We start from the raw sequence: 19,471 nt of genomic DNA on the forward strand, positions 1-19,471 counted from the left end.
TAATCACAAACAATATTTTTTATTGAAACATTCACAAACATATAAGATAGTCATGATCATGGAATTATTTTAATCTAAGTGAACCCTAATTGAAATATAATTAATAAGGTCCATAATACATAATGGCAATTAGACATGCATATTATTGTAATATATTGAAATAGTTTGTATTTCATTAGGATAATATCGAAATAACAAAATAATTTAAGCATAAGTTTGAATTGAGATGAAAGTCACTTCATTTTAAATTAAACTTTATAAAAAGGTAATAAAAACAATAATTTAAATATAGAATAAAAGTGTTCGCAAATTCATTTTACTTATTAATAGTTGTTCTAAATATGTATAAGTATATCGACGTAAAATTGTAAGGAGAATTCAATTAACAATATTTATAGGTTAGTTATAGCTTAACACAAATTCCTCTATATTAATAACAATATTCACTGTTTATATTTTTTTAAACGTTTAGTCTTTATTATAAACTTATGGTCCTTACAATTATTACGTATCGTTTTATTTGCTTAATGTAATAATAAATTTATGTTTACGTACCTCTTGATGTATTTTATAATATAATTAATCTTTCAAACAATGTTTCAGTGTAATTTCTTCTCTTTTCACTGCTATTAACACTTAAAAATTAAAGCATTCACAGTTTTATTTCTTATAGTAATGTAAACATTGTAAAATACGATAATATAACCTTTAAATTTTTAAAGACATTAGACAATACTTTGCGAGAAATGTCAAAATACAATAAAAATGACAAAATATTTTCTCTCACTCTTTTTAGCGCGTGTAAGTGAGATGGAAATATGAATTGTGTGGTAGTCTTTTTCGAGTAGCTCGATGGCTATCATGGTTTTAACGCAAACGAGTAATGTCAAACTTATACTATCGAATTCAAATACTTCGTAAACGTTTTCGAATAGACGATACGTTATTAACGCAAGAAGTATTGAAACTCGTACTAGGGGTACAGATAATATTGGTCACCAACGATATTGACGCCAAAGCGCCACCAACCTAGACATATTATGTCCCTTGTGCCTGTCGTTACATTGCGTCAATTACCCTCAGACCAAAATACAACAACACTAAGTATTGCTCTTTGGCGCTAAAGTACTGGATGGACTAGACAGGTTTACACAAAACAGTTACCACAGAGTAAAAGTAAGCTTCGGCCTTCAATATATCAGTTTTATGTTTGGAAGCGCCTGAACGAAATCGGATCAGTATATACATATATACTTCTTAAAATTTCAATGTGTGTTGGCAAACGTGCCCGCTCACAGCAGGTGGCCAATTCGCTCGGATTAAAAAAAAAAGTAAAGCTAAAACACACCGTGGTTATTGATCTACAGTGAACTTTAAAATGGATACTGGTTCTATAATCTAAAGTGATAAAACATCGAAACGTATTCAAATTGCCCACAGCTGTATTAAAATCAGACATTATTCGTAGCAATTACGAATTGATAAAAAATAAAATCAAAGAAACAAATTGGCTGTAATACGTTTGATATGATCAGTTTGTTCCTAATGGTTGAACTTTGACACGGTGGCTGGGTGAATGGGTGATACGAGCTATGTCAGACGTCTGGACCGTGAGTCATTGACCCCATAAGTTAATAATTTCCTGTGGATACCAATTAAATCATTCATACAAAGTCAAATATACTTTTGTCCCCTTCTTTCTTTACAAATCTGACAATTTAAAAAGAGGTAGATATTTGTGTGACGATACGGAAATATTAATAAGAAATATTTCAAAAAAGGTTTTATACAAAGTCAGAAACTGCATAAAGAACAGTGCTTTTTTATTTTTTTTTATTTTATTTATTTATTGTGACCATAAGACCAAGAAAAACGTTCTCATCCATTACGTTAGAAATAATAAACATAAATCAGTTTGTTGTAAAACAAATAAAAATGTGGGATTTGTTTTTATAAAATGTTTAAGAAAAATAAACTTAATGAGTTATAAACACACTTTAGTATATAAATAAACACAATCTTACCATCTCGTTTCATTTTTTTTTCAACCATATTTGTCATAATCTTTAAAACGGGTAAAATTTAAAAGTTTTTTTTTTTTTGTGGTACAAAATAAAGACGGACCTATACCATCTTTTATAAGTCCTTGCCCTACTAAGCGGTCCTATTTAAATACAAATAAAATGATATTGTCGGACAATTACGAACGACTTTCAGGATCATTTAGCGGCATCTTGTGCGGGTATGAGGGTAGAAATATGCGGGCTCGTAAACACCTCCCCTCGCGCTTGAGAGGTCGAGGGCTGACTAACCTTTGTCAAGTACCAATTCATGTTAGTAATCGAAAAATTCAAAGCGAATAAGCATACTAGCATACATATTTTATCACACTATATATATGGTACTATTTGCTAACCACGGTTAAATTGAGAAGTGTTATAATATGTACTAATTCATGTATATATACTAAGTGCACGCAACTTGGAGTGCGTTTGCCTTAAAATGAAATTTTATGTATGATCCTACAATAAAGTTACTTTGTATACAATAGCTATCTGCCAGTGAAAGTTCCTTCAAAATCGGTAAAGCCGTTCCAGAGGTTAGCTGGATCAAAGAGATAGTCCGTGACCACGAACGCTGTAAAGTGCTCGAAACGTCGGGATGTTAAAAAGAATTAATATACGCGATTCAAATCCGTTATAGCTAGTTTTATTTCAATGTGTAATCGCGAAAATTTAAGACAAAATTAAGAGATAGACAGACGTGCGAATTTAGTAAAAAAGGGTTATTTCAATATTACATAAAGGCAATATAATTTCATTAAATGTATAGATTTATTGTTGGATAAAAATGTGGCAATTATTTATCAATAATAAGTATGTAGGGTTGTCCAAATATTTAGTAATACTATTACAAAAGTCCGTTAAAATTCAAGTCAGTCTGAACTAAAAATAAATATATTGGCATGTCTATTCCAAGACATAATCGACTTATGTATATAAAAAACCCGCTCAGCCGTTTAAACTTGAATTTCAAGGACAAACATACATTCTCATTACCAATATAATATTAGTAAGATTATATCTCAGCTTTCAGATAACATATCCACTAATAATGGTCCACTTTTTTTACGATAACGGCAACACACATATACAAACAGTTAGCCCTATCTGTTGTTATAAGCACACACGCACATACATAATCAGAGCATAACACGTACAATATTGTTTTCTAAATGTTTGTATATTGTTTGGATGCACACATACAAAGAAAATATTTTTTCCACTTCCATTATATATACATTTAATAAAAGAGTGTCTGTTTGTAATATTACCGCTTTTAAATTAAAATTACCGCTTTTTACTAAATGCACACGTAAATATACACGGTACATACATAGATACCAAAACAACTTTGTAAAATGTCAATTTTGGTCTGTCTATCTGTTTGTTCCGTCTAATTCGTGGAACGGTTGTACAGATTTTGATGGCAATTTCACTTGCAGCTGATGTAATAAGGAGAAACTTAGGCTAGAACTGAGATGGCCCAGTGGTTAGAACGCGTGCATCTTAACCGATGATTGCGGGTTCAAACCCATGCAAGCACCGCTGATTCATGTGCTTAATTTGTCTTTATAATTCATCTCGTGCTCAGCGGTGAAGGAAAACATCGTGAGGAAACCTGCATGTGACAAATTTCATAGAAATTCTGCCACATGTGTATTCCACCAACCCGCATTGGAACAGCGTGGTGGAATATGTTCCAAACCATCTCCTTAAAGGGAGAGGAGGCCTTTAGCCCAGCAGTGGTAATTTACAGGCTGTTGTTGTTGTTGTAGGATAAGCGCCTGAAATCCTCGATCACAGCTAGTTTATAATATATTTTATGAATATTTATCAATGTTATTATATGTTTGTTATTTATAGCTCGTCGTTACAATTATTTTGTTGAAATTACAATGTATAAATTACACAATAATGTCTATTAATAAACATATGTATTGTACGTTAATCCATTGTCTCGCAAATACTGGTTTCGATGGAACATTTTCGATCTGACAAGGCATTTTTTCACAATAGGTATATATTTATAGACACGTACTTTACTCGTACAATGCTGAACACAAATAAAACAACGAAACATATTAAAACACACGGCTTAATTTTCAAACTTTGTTTAGCAGCTGTTTTACTTGACATTTGAAGGAATCAGACACAACATGATATATAGTCGCTCCCTATAGAAAACACGTAATTATACCCGAAGTACGTTTAACCTTATTTAACGAATAATCTGTTCGATGGATCATATTATGTTCAACGGGGCTCTATTCTTGTTTTCAATTACAAGCTTTCATTTAACTTGAAATGTTTGTGTTCAAATCAAATATTGCGAGCTAAATTCGAACCATTCCCTCTTATGCTATGGAGTTTAAATCTTACATGTTAGTTTAGTTTCGATGACATAACAGGGGGGACAATTCTACTAACGGTTAGGATACGTTCTCAATTTTATTCCAAATCAACTGCGATTATTTTTCACAATAAGAAACCTGTGCTGATTTTTTTATGGGAGCCAATTTTACTAATTTATAGAATACGATACGTAGCTGATTCTATTGCAATCCAACATCGACGGAAATGCAAATGGATCTTTATGCATTCTGCTAAAATCGGAAAACGGCCACACGGCACTTATTACGTTTCGATACGATGGCGATAAAGCGATTTTTTTATTAGTAGAATTGCCCTGATTGGCTCAAGACGAAGAAACTTCTCAACAATCAAGAGCATAGACAAAAAATTTAAAAGATAAAAATGTCAATTTATTTCATAGTATTGTATCAGACAGCACAGGAGGTACGTATCATTAAATCCTTAAGCCAACGACTAACACAGACAAGCAAGAAATCTGTTCAACTTAAACATATATTCCGTATTTCAATGTTAACGACTACAAAGTGCCAGAAGTGGGAAGTTTTGAGCATCGATATATATAATGTTATACGGAACGAAGTAGAAATGGCAATAAAGATTTGGCACGAGTATCCGTCATTTGACAAAATTTAATATTCATAGTCGCGCTCCGGACTCGTGAATAAAAAACACTACGCTACTATTCGAAGAAAGAATTCTCTGAAAATATATATCGTTTCATCGGTAACGAATCGTTTTATCCAGTCTTTAAATATTGCATTTATATCGATTTGGCAAACGATTATTATTTTAGTACGGACTTGAAATCGAACGAATAGGTCTAAATTATTATCCCAGTCCATCAGTCCAAAGAGTACTTAGCCTTACATTAAATCGGTATAAAATAACGATCGTTTTACCCTTAAACCTTTTAGTAACCTTGAGTGGTAATCGTCGTCTTTTTTATTTTTTTTTCAAAGTCAGATATATTATAGTTTACAGATATTATACACTAAAAATATTTTTAAGTAGGTTATGACATTCCCTATTTTTCATTAGTATATATCATTGAAGCATCACATTCGGCCTATGGACACAATTAAAATCCATTAGGGATGAAGGAAGATCTACAACGCGATTTAGACATCGTCACGTAAGGAAAACTTGTAAGATGTCCAAGCGGCCTCTTTTGGGAAAAAAAAGGATACAAAGTGATAGTTTCACGAAAAAACAAAATAATAAAAAAAATCAGTCAGTTATAATCTGTTTGTTTCACTGAATTGTGTGACAAGTTATGACATAGTAATTTAATCGGCTGTGACTAATGTCTGTATCAACTGATCACACAATGACCCACTGGTCGAATAGAATTATAAAAAAGCATTTAATTTAATCCCAATTGATTAACATTTTTATAAACATGCAGTTTCCACGATCAAAGATTACAAATTCATGAAGTCCGTCTAACAAGAATTCGTGATATATATTTTAAGAAAATACTAAAAATTAAAGGTAATATATATTTGGAATAGAAATATACAAATCTGATTACTATGAGTTCGGAGAGAAAGAGAAAAAAATGAAAAAAGAGAGAGAGAATTTAAAGTACTGAAAATCCCAAAATAGAAAAGTTTTCGTACAACGACGGTCAGAATAATTGAATTTTTTTTTATTGTTTTCGTTATGTATTATATTCTGGTCATTTTATTCATATTTCATGTCACAATACTGAAACTCCACGTAACACGTGTTATCATTAATCACACAATTACGGACAGCAAATTAAACCAGTTTGACATCGCATTAGCAATGTCAATTTGGTTTCATAAATAGGATTACAATTAGGGTTGCAAAATATAACTTATATTAACAAAATATATACTTAATATTTATATTTCCTTTATACGTCAATCAAGTGAAAACTAATGAACATTATAAGACTACTAACGGCCCGGACATAATTTTTTTTTATATTTGCACCTTTTATTTTTTTATTTTTTGGTACTCTTTCCGACTTGTTTAACAATTGTCGTTCTATTTCAACTTATTTACATAAAACCCTTAATTAATAATAAGACTAAATTATTACCTTATGAATCTCCCTCTATCTATTAGTGAAAACCGCATGAAAATCCGCTTAGTAGTTTTGGAGTTTATCGCGAACATACAGACAGACAGACGCGACCAAGGGACTTTACTTACTTTGTTTTATTATATGTAGTAATGATAATGGACGAGGAATCGTCTTAATCGTCTTTCTTTGGAATTCCTTTATTCCTTCTCTCCTCTTTTCACTTTTATTTTATTCTCTTAAAGCTTGATAACAACTAGATTTTTATAAGAGTACAATATCAAGGTCGAATTCAAATATAGAATTTCTATAATAAACTTTTGACTGAATATATTGAGATGGAAATGTTTCACTTCGATCACGTGTACAGTGTTACACGTGCTTTTTTATCTTCATACATAACATTTGCATTATACATTCGATAAACTGTAACAAGATTGCTCAGTACACGAGCATGGTGATCTTAAGGAAAGATTGTGGGTTCAATGTCGGGCAAGCATTACTCTTCTTGGGTTATTTTATATTCATGTTTTGTTATTACAGCAACTGACTGTTAATGTCGTGTTCGCGTATGGACTCCATCCATCCACTTCCAATTGGGTGGAGTAGAGTCATATCTACATATTGTATACAAAAAAAGGTTATTAAGAATAGCGGACTCGGCTGAATCTCTTTTATTTAATAGGTATCTTACTTCTACCGTTTAAGAGCTGGCAGTAGAAATATATCAGTGAAGTGTACCTACCCAGACGGGTTGGCTCGAGTCCTACCCCCAAATCCCTCTAACTTACCTAATACGCAAAATCAACAAACGACTTACATTGCAAACAAACAGTTAAAAATCAATACTATTCAATTTAATTACAAGTAAATTTACTGAACACACAATAAAAATTCAAATGATTCCACCTAATGGCTTTTAAATTTCTTTTTTATTTATACATATGTACATATTACTTGTTTTATTGCTTGTAAAATTGAAACGAAATGTTTAAAGCGAGGTTATTAGCTTTTACGATAAGCTGAATTCACGCAATTAGGTAAATAGTCGTAGTCAAATTTAATTAGATCATCGAGATAACTTGTCGCACGTCATAGTTTTGAGAGTTCTAAGTTTAAATATTATACTTAATCTATAGCCGAGATATCCCAGTGGTTAGAACGCGTGCATCTTAATCGATGATTTCGGGTTCAAACCCAGGCAAGCACCACTATAAATATGTTCTTAATTTGTGTTTATAATTCATCTCGTGCTCGGCGCTGAAGGAAAACATCGAGAGGAAACCTGCATGTGGCTAATTTCATCCAAATTCTGTCACATGTGCATTCCACGAATCCGCATTGGAACAGCGTTGTGGAATCAAAAATCAAAATAAACTTTATTCAAGTGGGCTTTTACAAGCACTTTTGAATCGTCATTTAACAATTAAGTGAAGCTACCACCGGTTCGTAAAGTAGATTCTACCGCGAAGAACCGGCAAGAAACTCAGTAGTTACTCTTTTTCAACATTTAAAAAATACAGTCATGTTAGTTAATACAATTATTTATATTAATATATCCTGCCTAGAAGTCAACAGGTATTAATTCCACGCCTTTTTATCATCTACAAAATCTTGTATCGAATAATACGCTTTTTTTACCTGGGAGAGGAGGCCTTAGCCCAGCAGTGGGTAATTTACAGGCTCTTACTTTACTTTACTACTTAATCTATCCATACATTATAAATTTGAAAGTAACTCTTGTCTGTCCATCGCTTTTTGACAAAATTTGGTATGAAGCAATTTTGAAATTCAAGAAATGACATCCGGCTACTTTCTTTGCGCCTAACACATGACAACCAAAGCAAGTAATTACAATTATCATGTTTCTTAAATATTATGAATTGTATCTTTGAAATATTACTGTTTTCTATCTATGTTGGTCATTATAAATATATAATAAACATTTTTTGTAATGTATTTTAACTAATTACATATCTAGTAACAACAAATGCAAATAAATACTATAAAATACAAACGTACTTTTGAATATTTAAATGTAAACATCACTTGTTCCTTAAATGTAAATAATTAATTATTACAGTATTACTGTATCACGTATTTACAAATGACGACGAAAAACTGATATACTCTATAAACTTCTATCAAATGCTTGAAGTTTTCCAATCGGCAATGACGTACACACAAACACTTATGCCTTACATACGTAACAATACTAAATTATTCTAAAAATATGAATGTTCTGAATAACCGACTTATTTAAAAAGTCTACGTATATATCAAATCTAGTTTCGAACAATTCTCAAAGTCTTGTAAGATCAAAGCCTTTGTCTATCGTCAGTTTATATGCGACCTCGTAACAGTAGTATTTAAAGCACTGTATGTAACGCTAGGTATCACTTAGTGCATTCAATCTAGCTAAGTCACGCAAATTAATGGTCTAACATTGCGCTATTCAACCGACCCAGGTGGCTTATACCTCTTTACTATTAACAAACAAAACTTGCGTATATATTACTATATAAACACTTTATACATAATATGATCAATAATTACATGTCGACTTTCACTAAAGATATTGAAGTTTCTAAAATGATTTATTATGTGTCATTTTTAGAACAAAGGCTGAAACAAAATTATAATAAAGTTGTTTAATTAATTTACGAAAAACAACAACATATCGTATAGGATTTCGCAAAGTCAAGCGTCTGCTATCGTACAAAGCCGTAGGTTGTATTTAACAAAACATAATACGAGGCATTAATTACAATATTAATAGTCTTGTATTGTATGTACAAGTCAACGGTCTCGTGCGTCAAGTTTGCATTGTCTATTTGGAGCTTCGTTGTTGCACTAATTGTACTTTTCCTGCGCACGACTTCCGGTCTAAAAATTATAATTTCGAAAGCGACGCGCAATTTAGATTTATCTCGTGCAGAATCAGTCAGCACATGTCCGTATTATTTTTATTGCACATCACTTTCGAACGATAGGAATTGTTTTATATTTTATCGAAACGGAATATATTGAACAAGATTCGACAAGAGGTATGTGGTGATGTTGGCAGTATATCTGGGTTAGCGGGAATCTTGATTGTAAAATTTCATTCAAACCCGACAGCCGATTTCGTCTGATTCAATAACTACCCTCCAAATTGAACATATTATTATTATTAATATAATAGTATAAAGATATATATATAGTATAAAGATATAATATTAAAAAGTTTTAAGCGTATATAAGCGAACAAAGACATTTTAAGTGAGACACAATCTCAACGTAACGGGATCTAATATTTGTGTACTCGTTATGGCTTGGACTTTGGTAAGATTATTTTGATACCTATATAAGTTTATAATAGGTTGGGGAAAAAGTTTCTTCGTATTTTATATGAAAATTCAAAAAGTTTTTTTTTATAGTTTATTTACATTTGACTAAAGTATGTAGGTGCCATTTTGTTCCATAACTTTTTGCCATCTTGTTGGTAGTGACATGATCCCATTGCTGTAAAAATTTTGGGGCTTCTGATCGAAAAACTGCGACAAGTGGTTTAGGCAGTCCTCTCGTGATCTTAACCTGACACTGCCTAAGGAATTCTGCAGAGACCGAAACAGATGAAAATCTGAAGGTGCAAGGTCAGGACTATACGGCGGATGCATTAATACCTCCCAGCCAAACTCTCGTAATTTTTGTTGAGCGGCTAAAGATGTGTGAGGTCTAGCGTTGTCATGGTGAAAAACCACACCCCTTCTGTTGATCAATTCTGGCCGCTTTCTCTCAATTTCTTGCTTCAATCTCATCAATTGTTCGCAATACAGTTCTGAATCGATGGTCCTGCCGGGCGGTAACAGCTAATAATGAATGATGCCCTTCCAATCCCACCATACACACAGCATTACCTTGTTGCGAGTTAATCCGGGTTTTGCCACAGTCTGTGAAGCTTGACCGGCCTTTGACCACGATCTTTTTCGCACGTTCTTGTCGTATGTGATCCACTTTTCATCACCAGTTATCAGCTTCTTCAAAAATGGTTCGGTTTCATTACGTCGTAATAAAGAATCACAAATGAGTACACGGTTCATTAGGTTTCTTTCAGTGAGTTCATGAGGCACCCATATATCGAGCTTTTTTGTGTACCCAGCTTTATTCAAATGAGTCAAAACCGTTTTGTGGTCAATTGCCAGTTCTTCAGCTACATCGTAACTACTAATATGCCGATCTTGCTCCACTTTTTCAAAAATGGCATCAATTTTGTCCGTAATAGGGCGACCAGAGCGAGATGCATCTTTGATATCAAAATTTCCGGATTTAAAACGCTTAAACCAAACTTGCGCTACTCTCACAGATACTGCATTAGGTCCATAAACACCCCATTTTTTTTTCGCGGCTTGAGTTGCATTTTTACCTTTTTTAGAGTAAAATTTTAAAATGTATCGAATTTCTTCTTTACATTCACTCATTTTAATAACAACAAAAACAAATGAAAATCACACAAATTCCTAATTTGAATTTGGAAGTGCCTTCTTTAAAATTAAAACTTTTTAATGATACCAAAACCAGCCAGATACAAATGGTATAGCCAAAGAGATTTTATTACAAGTTCATACATACTATATGCGAAAAGACTTTTTCCCCAACCTAATATAATATAGAGTTAACTTCAAACAATATACACTTATATTGAAAGCAATAAGCGTAAATGTCTTAAAAATATATTTCAATTTGAGCGCAATTTTTAATTAATCCCACAACATTGTCTTTCAATGGAATCTTGATTGAGTTTTGTTTCTTCAATATATTATATTTTTTGAGTATTAGTAATTAGCAACTTAATTGCCTGTAACTCAAATATGTAAGGGAATACATAAATGTGCTTATATTTTAAATGTCAATATGCAACTGGAAATCGACAATAATAATTTCCAATCAATATCATAAGGAAGATAAAGCTTATTTTTTATGATATAGGTTATACGTAGAGAAATTGGACCATCTGATGGTACCTGGTCACACCCGCCCATGAACTATTGTGCTGTAAGGAATATTGACCATTTCTTACATCGCTAATGCGTCATCGAGTTTGGGAGCTAAGATGTTATGTCTTCTGTGCCTGTAGTTACGCTGGCTCACCCACACTGCAAATAGGAACACAACAATTCTGAGTACCGCTGTTTGGCTGTAGAATACTGAAGAACGGGAACGAGAACGGTAAACAGACGGGCCAACACACAGCCCTACCACTAAGTCAGGTTTAACGGCCTAATGTGATTTAAAAACAAAAATTGCTTTCAACAGCCGATTTATTTAGAAAGATTACTGACTGTTTAATGTCAACACTGCACTAATTTACTGATCACACACTATGAATGACTTCCATTCTCTTGAAAAAACATTTTTGATCAATTTCAATATCAGTGCGATTTACAAGACTAGTAATTCCATCTATACAATTATATGAGAAATAAAACTGAAAATTGATACCAATAATACAAACTATTTTAAACATTCAAATTATTTTTTTATTCAATGTCACGTGGGTGAAATCGCACGGCGCGTCTAGTTATGATCAATTTAAGATCAACGTTTTACAGATAGAATATTAGATAAAATGAGTATGATACAATCTAATTAAATTCGAGGTCCACTTAATTGACTAGCGATCCACCCCAGGTGCAATTTATACCGTACTGTCGTATCCCATTATAGCAGGATTAATGTAGCTTTATACCAATAAAAAACATATATAATTAAATCATTAGTTGCGGATATTACACCCTACATAGAAACAAATTTGAGCTCTTTATAATAAGATATTTAAAGTGATCATTTTATATATTTATGATTAAATATCATCACTTATTTTCCTTACTTATTATATAAAAAGAGTTTTTATTGCGTAACGTAAAATTAATACAATTTTTATCGATTCGTTTCGTGATATAAGTAACGTTACGTGCTGTAACGATTAATTAATGTTAAGCGTGATAAATATAAAACACGCTCCGGAAGAAAAAGTAAAGTGGAAATATAATATCTATACAAAATTCTATCATCATTATAATTTCTATTCAGTACCAGGGAGCTATTCTGTAACAAGAAACTCGAATCTCACCGTAGAATATGCGTGCATCTAGCGTGAAGTGACAGAATGTGATATGTGACATTGAGTAAAATTATTTAATAGGTTATACGTATCAAAATGGCGTATCACTCGTAAGCAGATTGTCAACATTTCACGAGTGAGATACGAAGTGAATTCTTAAAGAATTACACTGCAGTAGACATGTATGCTCTATGGGTTCTCGTCTATAGCATTTATTTACTTTGGAAGTTTTGTGCAAGTTTCTTTGTATAAATAACCATCTCTCTCATTACATATTCTGCTGTACACCAATACTTAGTATTTATGTTTCGATTATTGATTATTCTATGTAAGGTCGATGTGCCAGTGTAAGGAACAAGAGACATCATATCTTAGTTATAACTCACCAATCTTGTTTATATAGATTGCGTCAATTATAATGGACAGGGAAAAAAATATCAATAGACAATCATCTGTACTTCTACATACATTATGTATTTCTGTGTTTTTGTTTCTCAAACAGCCAATCTGCTGAACCGACTTTGTTAAAATTTGGTATAAAGTAAGCTTGAACCCAAAGAACGACCCGACTTTATACCAAACATCTGACGTCCAAGCCTTAAAATGTGAGCGTAGCCGCGGGCGATATACAGTAGTACATATATAGTTATTATACAGAAAGCTGGTTCAGTATTTGTGGACTACCTCTTGCAATTGGATGACGATAACTTTACACAGCTGAAGCGCTTCGGATGCTGCATTAACTTTTCTAAGTGCATCTTAGAAAAATTCAATTGGTAGAATAGAGAAACTATTGAGCATCTTACCTATTATTTCCTGTAGCTGAATAATGTTCTTAAACGTAACGTACTTACACGAATCTACTTGAATTATGAATATTTCGTTTCGATTTGAATTTTGATCGCAAAAGATACAGCTTTCAAAGTGACTTAGAATTTTCAAGAATTCAGAGTCGACACAATAGACTTTCATTAACTGTTTCGATCAGCTGAATAGAAAATGAGAGCTTAAGTTACATAATATCTTTTGTTAAATGCTCGCTTATTGTGGAAAATCGATACACAAACCTACGTCACACAATTGATTTGAAGATTTTGTATTTGTTACTAGCGAACGCCTCGGCTTCGCTCAGGTTCAATATTGATGAAGAAATTCTAAACTGCTCTTAAGCGAAACAATATTTGTAAGTAAACATTGATCAAATTTTGGACGGATCGCTAGATTCAATTACTTTGATAAAGATTATTGAATAATGTGTTATAATACCAATATTTTTATTCGTATAATGATTAAAAGTAAAGTAAAGTAAAGTAACAGCCTGTAAATTTCACACTGCTGGCCTCCTCTTCCATTAAGGAGAGGGTTTGGAACATATTCCACTACGCTGTTCAGGTTCATGTGGCAGAATTTCGATAAAATTAGACACATATAGGTTTCCTCACAATGTTTTCCTTCACCACCGAGCACGAGATTAATTATAAACACAAATTAAGCACACATATATAGTGGTGCTTACCCCGTTTGAACCCGCTATCATCGGTTAAGACGCACGCGTTCTCACTGAGCCATCTCAGCTCTTGATTAAAAGTAAACACTATAAAAACAACAGTATTTACGATCGTGCTGTTTTAGAGAAGAATTGCAGAAAGATTCCTGGATAAAAATCTCCTAGTTACAAAAATATTCATACATAAGATTTGATTGTAATCACAAGTGAGTTATATTTGTAAATATTCCGTTTCGTCTCGAGTATAAATAAAGACACTTCAAATCTATCTCGACTTTAATATGATGTCAACAAACGTTACTATCATATTGATATGACACTGTAAGAATTATTAACTATTCCTTACATCGTCAATGCGCCACCAACCTTGGGAACTAAGATGCTATGCCCCTTGTGCCTGTAGTTACACTGGCTCATTCACCCTTCAAACCGAAACACAACAATACTGCGTACTGTTGTTTAGCGATAGAATATCTGATGAGTGGGTGGTACCTACCCAGGCGGACTTGCACAATGCCCTACCACCAAAACATTTCGTCATATTAGCAGACGTTTTATAATTCATAGACTAGAACTCAAAACGTGCATCACGTATTCACGTTTCATAGTCTTAACTGAGCAAATGTTATTTATACTCTCTCTTAACTATATCGGATTATACTTCAATGTAAATGGATAAAACTCAAAGTAAGTTCAATTTTATTGAATACTTATTAATGTCATGATGTATTTTTAATAGGGTTGATGTACTAATTTATGATACGTGTTCCTTGTGCCTGAATAATTGGCACTTTGAGGCATATACAATTCTTAACATCACGAATATACCGTGGAATCGGTGATGTTATATCTCTGACGACTATAATTACACTTGATTAATGATCGGTCAAACCAAAACCAAGTATTAAAGGTGCGATGTATGGTTGTTTGATTGAGATTACGGATAAAGTAACGAAATATTAAATAGTACTTAATTGAGTCGACATGGCCCAGTGGTTAGAACGCGTGCATCTTAACCGATGATTGCAGGTTCAAACCCAGGCAAGCACCGCTGATTCATGTGCTTAATTTGTCTTTATAATTCATCTCGTGCTCAGCAGTAAAAGAAAACATCGTGAAGAAACCTGCATGTGACAAATTTCATAGAAATTCTGCCACATGTGAATTCCACCAACCCGCATTGGAACAGTGTGGTGGAATATGTTCCAAACCTTCTCCTCAAAAGGAGAGAAGGCCTTTGGCCCCGCAGTGGCAATTTACAGGCCGTTGTTGTTGTCACGAAATAGTGTTACCTAACTATTGAATTCGGCTGCATTTAAATATATCATACAAGCATCCGCTCCGATCCAAATATCATGAAAATCCATCGAATTACATTATGCTTGATAGTATAAAAATAGTTGCAAGAATGATACAAACGTACAGCATTCACATTTCTAACACTAGTAGGATTTAATGAATATTATCCTACTTATATGACGTCATTCGAGATAAAATACATAAAAGGTAAGAATCAACTAACCAGCTACCTGCTGTGAGACCTAAGCCGTCCATGAACTGATCTGATTAAAGGTTGAATTTATTGAACCCTCCATATCTGTAACAGCGCGTAAACGTTTCAATTCAGGGCGAAGGTCTCATTTCCTGTTACGTAGAATGATCTAGGTATAATCCCAGTCTAAGCCATACGGATTTGAATATTATGTTCAGAAATGTGTCTAATTGATGCTTACTTTAAGATTACCTAACTATAGTATAACGTAATTTTTTACACTCAATACTGTATTAGAAAATACTGCCATACATAAGTGAATTACTTTAAAAAAGCGAGATGCAAAGATTTCGTGAAAAAAAATATACTTTTTATTTTCACGAATAGCACAGATTAAAAAACACCGAAAGCCCGAAAAGGCTGACATCGTAAATGGTTTTTGGTAACCCCAGCTACTTAAATAACAAAATTTAATTAACTAGTCTCCAATATGGCTTCCAGTATCATTATATTATTTATAAAAAAAAAAAAACATCGTCTCTTACAAACGTGTTAATCTCTTAAATTACTTCCTTCTAACGGACAAATGTTTAAATATATTATTCATAAAACATTATTTTAATTCATGACGTCAGACAAACCGTCAAGATTGAATTTGATTTGTAAACTCAAATGACGTGGGAAAAAAATATTGTAATTATGCTTTTAAAAAAAAACAATTGTTTTTTTTTTACTACAATGAACTTAATCTAAGTGTTTAATACATAATTTAACAATTGTATCAGAAACACTATTCCAAAAACTGATAAAGTCGTATCATATCTTATCAAACAATAACAATACGAACGCTATTCGAAGAATTTTTAAAGGCGGCAACCCTGTCATGAATTAATTACCGCGTCATGAAACGTCCATTAATATGAAACTGTAATTAATATCAATTGACAACTCTAGACTGGACAGATCTTACAGTCTTTTATTATGTTTGTTTTCTTGTTACCGTAACCTAGTTAACCAATATATACAAATGCATTGAGCGATCTTTATTACTTAATTTACTTTCAAAATTAAATGATTAACCTAAAAAATTGCTAAAGAGAAAATGTAAATGTCTTCAAGATATATTATCATAACAAATGGTCCGTTAAGCAGTTTTAAAGTGTAAATATAAATTATGTTCTTTAATATTATCAAATTGTGTACATATATGAAATAAAAATTGTTAGATTGGTTACTATCTATTACAGAATAATCTTCGATATTTTAAGTAACATTCCTATAAGAAAAACGAAAGCTAGGAAGAAAGATTAACAAGACAATTTACATCTCCATGTGCTCGAAGGGAAATATATATTTGGAGCGATACAATTTAAAATTCACTTTAATTTCAATAAAAACAAAACAAGTTATCAATAAAAAATATAATAATAAGCTATAAATAAATTGGTGTTATGATATATTATAATTTTGGAAAAGATACTCTAGCAATCTCGCTAAATATAACAACCCCTATCAATTATTAAAGGATCATATTAAATAGATATTCAAAAACCCTAGCTAATATTGAATTAATAATAAGGCCAACTAATGAACACATACAGTAACTTTTATGAAAATTATGTGACCACTTCAGTCAATTTTAATAGTATATTTGCACAGATATAAAGCCTTAATAAAGAAGGCATAGAATATGATAAGATCATTGTAAGTTTGCAAAGTTAAATTTGTATTAAACATAGTGGAAATATGTTGTAAACAACGATTGTAAGCCATGAAACACACAGGCCTAGGTTTTATTATAATAATGAGTTACATTCTGTTAATGTTAATTAGTGTCATTGACACTGTAATAAAATAACCTTACATTTTGTTAACATGTAATGTAGATATAATGATAATAAATATTTATGGAGTAAGTGATCTGGAAATGAATTATACCACATACTAATGTAAATATTTAAGAAATATTATGAGTTATAAGAAAAAAAAGAATTCATCTTATATAAAAAATTAAAAGCTTAAGATTTTTAAGTTCAAGAGTCTTAATTTAAATCGAGATATAAATTATATTCGAAAACCACTATTCAACTAAATTATTATGAGTTCAGAACTATAATCATGTTTATATTTTTCTCAAACAAATTCACCATTTTCGGTAAGAACAAGTAACTAAATTGCCACATAAAGAATCTTTAACATGCCCCACAACTTCATAGACATTTATATATTTCTTTGTTTATTGAAATAAGAACATAAACCATTTGTCTATAGAAATAAAAATAATCAAATCTGTAGCTGTAAGTGTGACTGTAAATTTAAAATAATATTTACTCACAGACAACTTGTTTAAACACTTGGGTGAGTGTATTATCACATTTCCAAGAGACATGGAACTTTTTTAATTTAAGTAAATATGACATCAATTAAATGTGCATTTCTTTCTAATATTATATTTAAACATTCATATAGTTATAGTGTATGGTGTCTTTATTCATAATTCAATGCTCATGCTATATTTAAAATCAAATTGTAAATACTTTCACCAAATTCACATATGACATAAATTGAACCAGTTATGTTTTTTATTAGTTTACTTTTAACATTATATGTTTACTATCTATAGTATGATTGTTTATTATGAATTCTCTATTTAAATAACCCTACATTAGAGAAAAATTTAATGATCACTCTACATTAGATACTTGTTTATATAAAGACATCTATATTATATTTTAATAATATATGATATTGTTTAATCACACAGTATTGATAGTTGTAAATGTTTGTTAAATATTTTTAGCTACTAGATCAAGATTAACTGCACAACACAACCATGTACTAAGAATAGAGTAAGGATGTTTATAATCACTCCATAATAGTTTATATACTGCTCATAAAACGTGTTTGCTTATGTAACCTTAAGTTACTCTCATGATGACTAATTTGAAGCACTTATTTTTATAGCCCTTACTGCTGAATGAGTCAGAGTTATATGGTAAACAAAAGAAGAAAGCTTTTTGTTGAATTTAAAATATAATCACAAGCAAATACCGTGTTGATTTGTATTGGTGCACTGGCTTACGTCCAAAACATTGGAATAATATATATAAATGCGCCTTTGAGTCTTATGATGACGGGAATTTATAACAGCACTGCATACCATATCAGTGCCTATAATTACCTTGAAGAGTTCACGTACTTGCATCCTGGGCTGTATCGTTCCAAGTACTAATCAATATAATTTATGATGAATCGAAATAAGTGGTTAATATATCGCGAACTATGGTCACCAAACTTTTTTTTTTATCAACCTATGTATGTTTTAATACACCAAATCTTATCGTTGAACTCACAATGGGAATTTAATTGTGTCGTCTTCGAAATATCAAGATTAAATATAGCAGACGAACATAAGCAGTTAGAATACGACAAAAAAGAAATCAGTCAAAGATTAATCATTAATAATATGAGGTACACTTACATATATTAAACAACACAACTTTAACGTCTTCTGTTTTCTAACACTGATTTGTTACACAATAGTCTCTGTACATATTTTTTCTTTACAATAAAAATAAAATTACCACATAGTTACGATTGTATAAATGACAGAAAACAACGGAGTGAAAAAAGACGTCTAGATTGGATGGAAGGTGCACTATTCTTTGGTTTAGAAGTTTCCAACAGATGGCGACACTATCGCTTAAATCATAGACAATTTTTGTCGTCTTGTAGAAAGACCTAATTTTGAAGTAACTTTTAAAAATTGTAAATAATATTAATCTTGTTTTAACCAAATTAATATATTCTTACACTCTTACCTTACCAACTTGGTAGCAATTAAAAGATAAAATCTCGAGAAAGCAGCCCAAAACAAAATTAA

General features: G+C 31.7%; 1 protein-coding gene across 6 annotated transcripts in view; it reads right to left on the reverse strand.

The window, feature by feature from the left end:
* LOC124540405 (transmembrane and coiled-coil domains protein 2) overlaps positions 1–19,256 on the reverse strand; it is a 67,160-nt gene extending 47,904 nt beyond the window's left edge. For all 6 annotated transcript variants that reach the window (XM_047117924.1, XM_047117921.1, XM_047117919.1 and 3 more), the window contains exon 1: positions 19,070–19,256. The gene's annotated coding sequence lies outside the window, so the exon portion shown is untranslated. The remainder of the gene's footprint in view (positions 1–19,069) is intronic.
* Between the last annotated feature and the right edge of the window lie 215 nt (positions 19,257–19,471).

Source organism: Vanessa cardui, chromosome 25, assembly GCF_905220365.1.
Source record: "Vanessa cardui chromosome 25, ilVanCard2.1, whole genome shotgun sequence".
Classification (NCBI taxonomy): domain Eukaryota; kingdom Metazoa; phylum Arthropoda; class Insecta; order Lepidoptera; family Nymphalidae; genus Vanessa; species Vanessa cardui.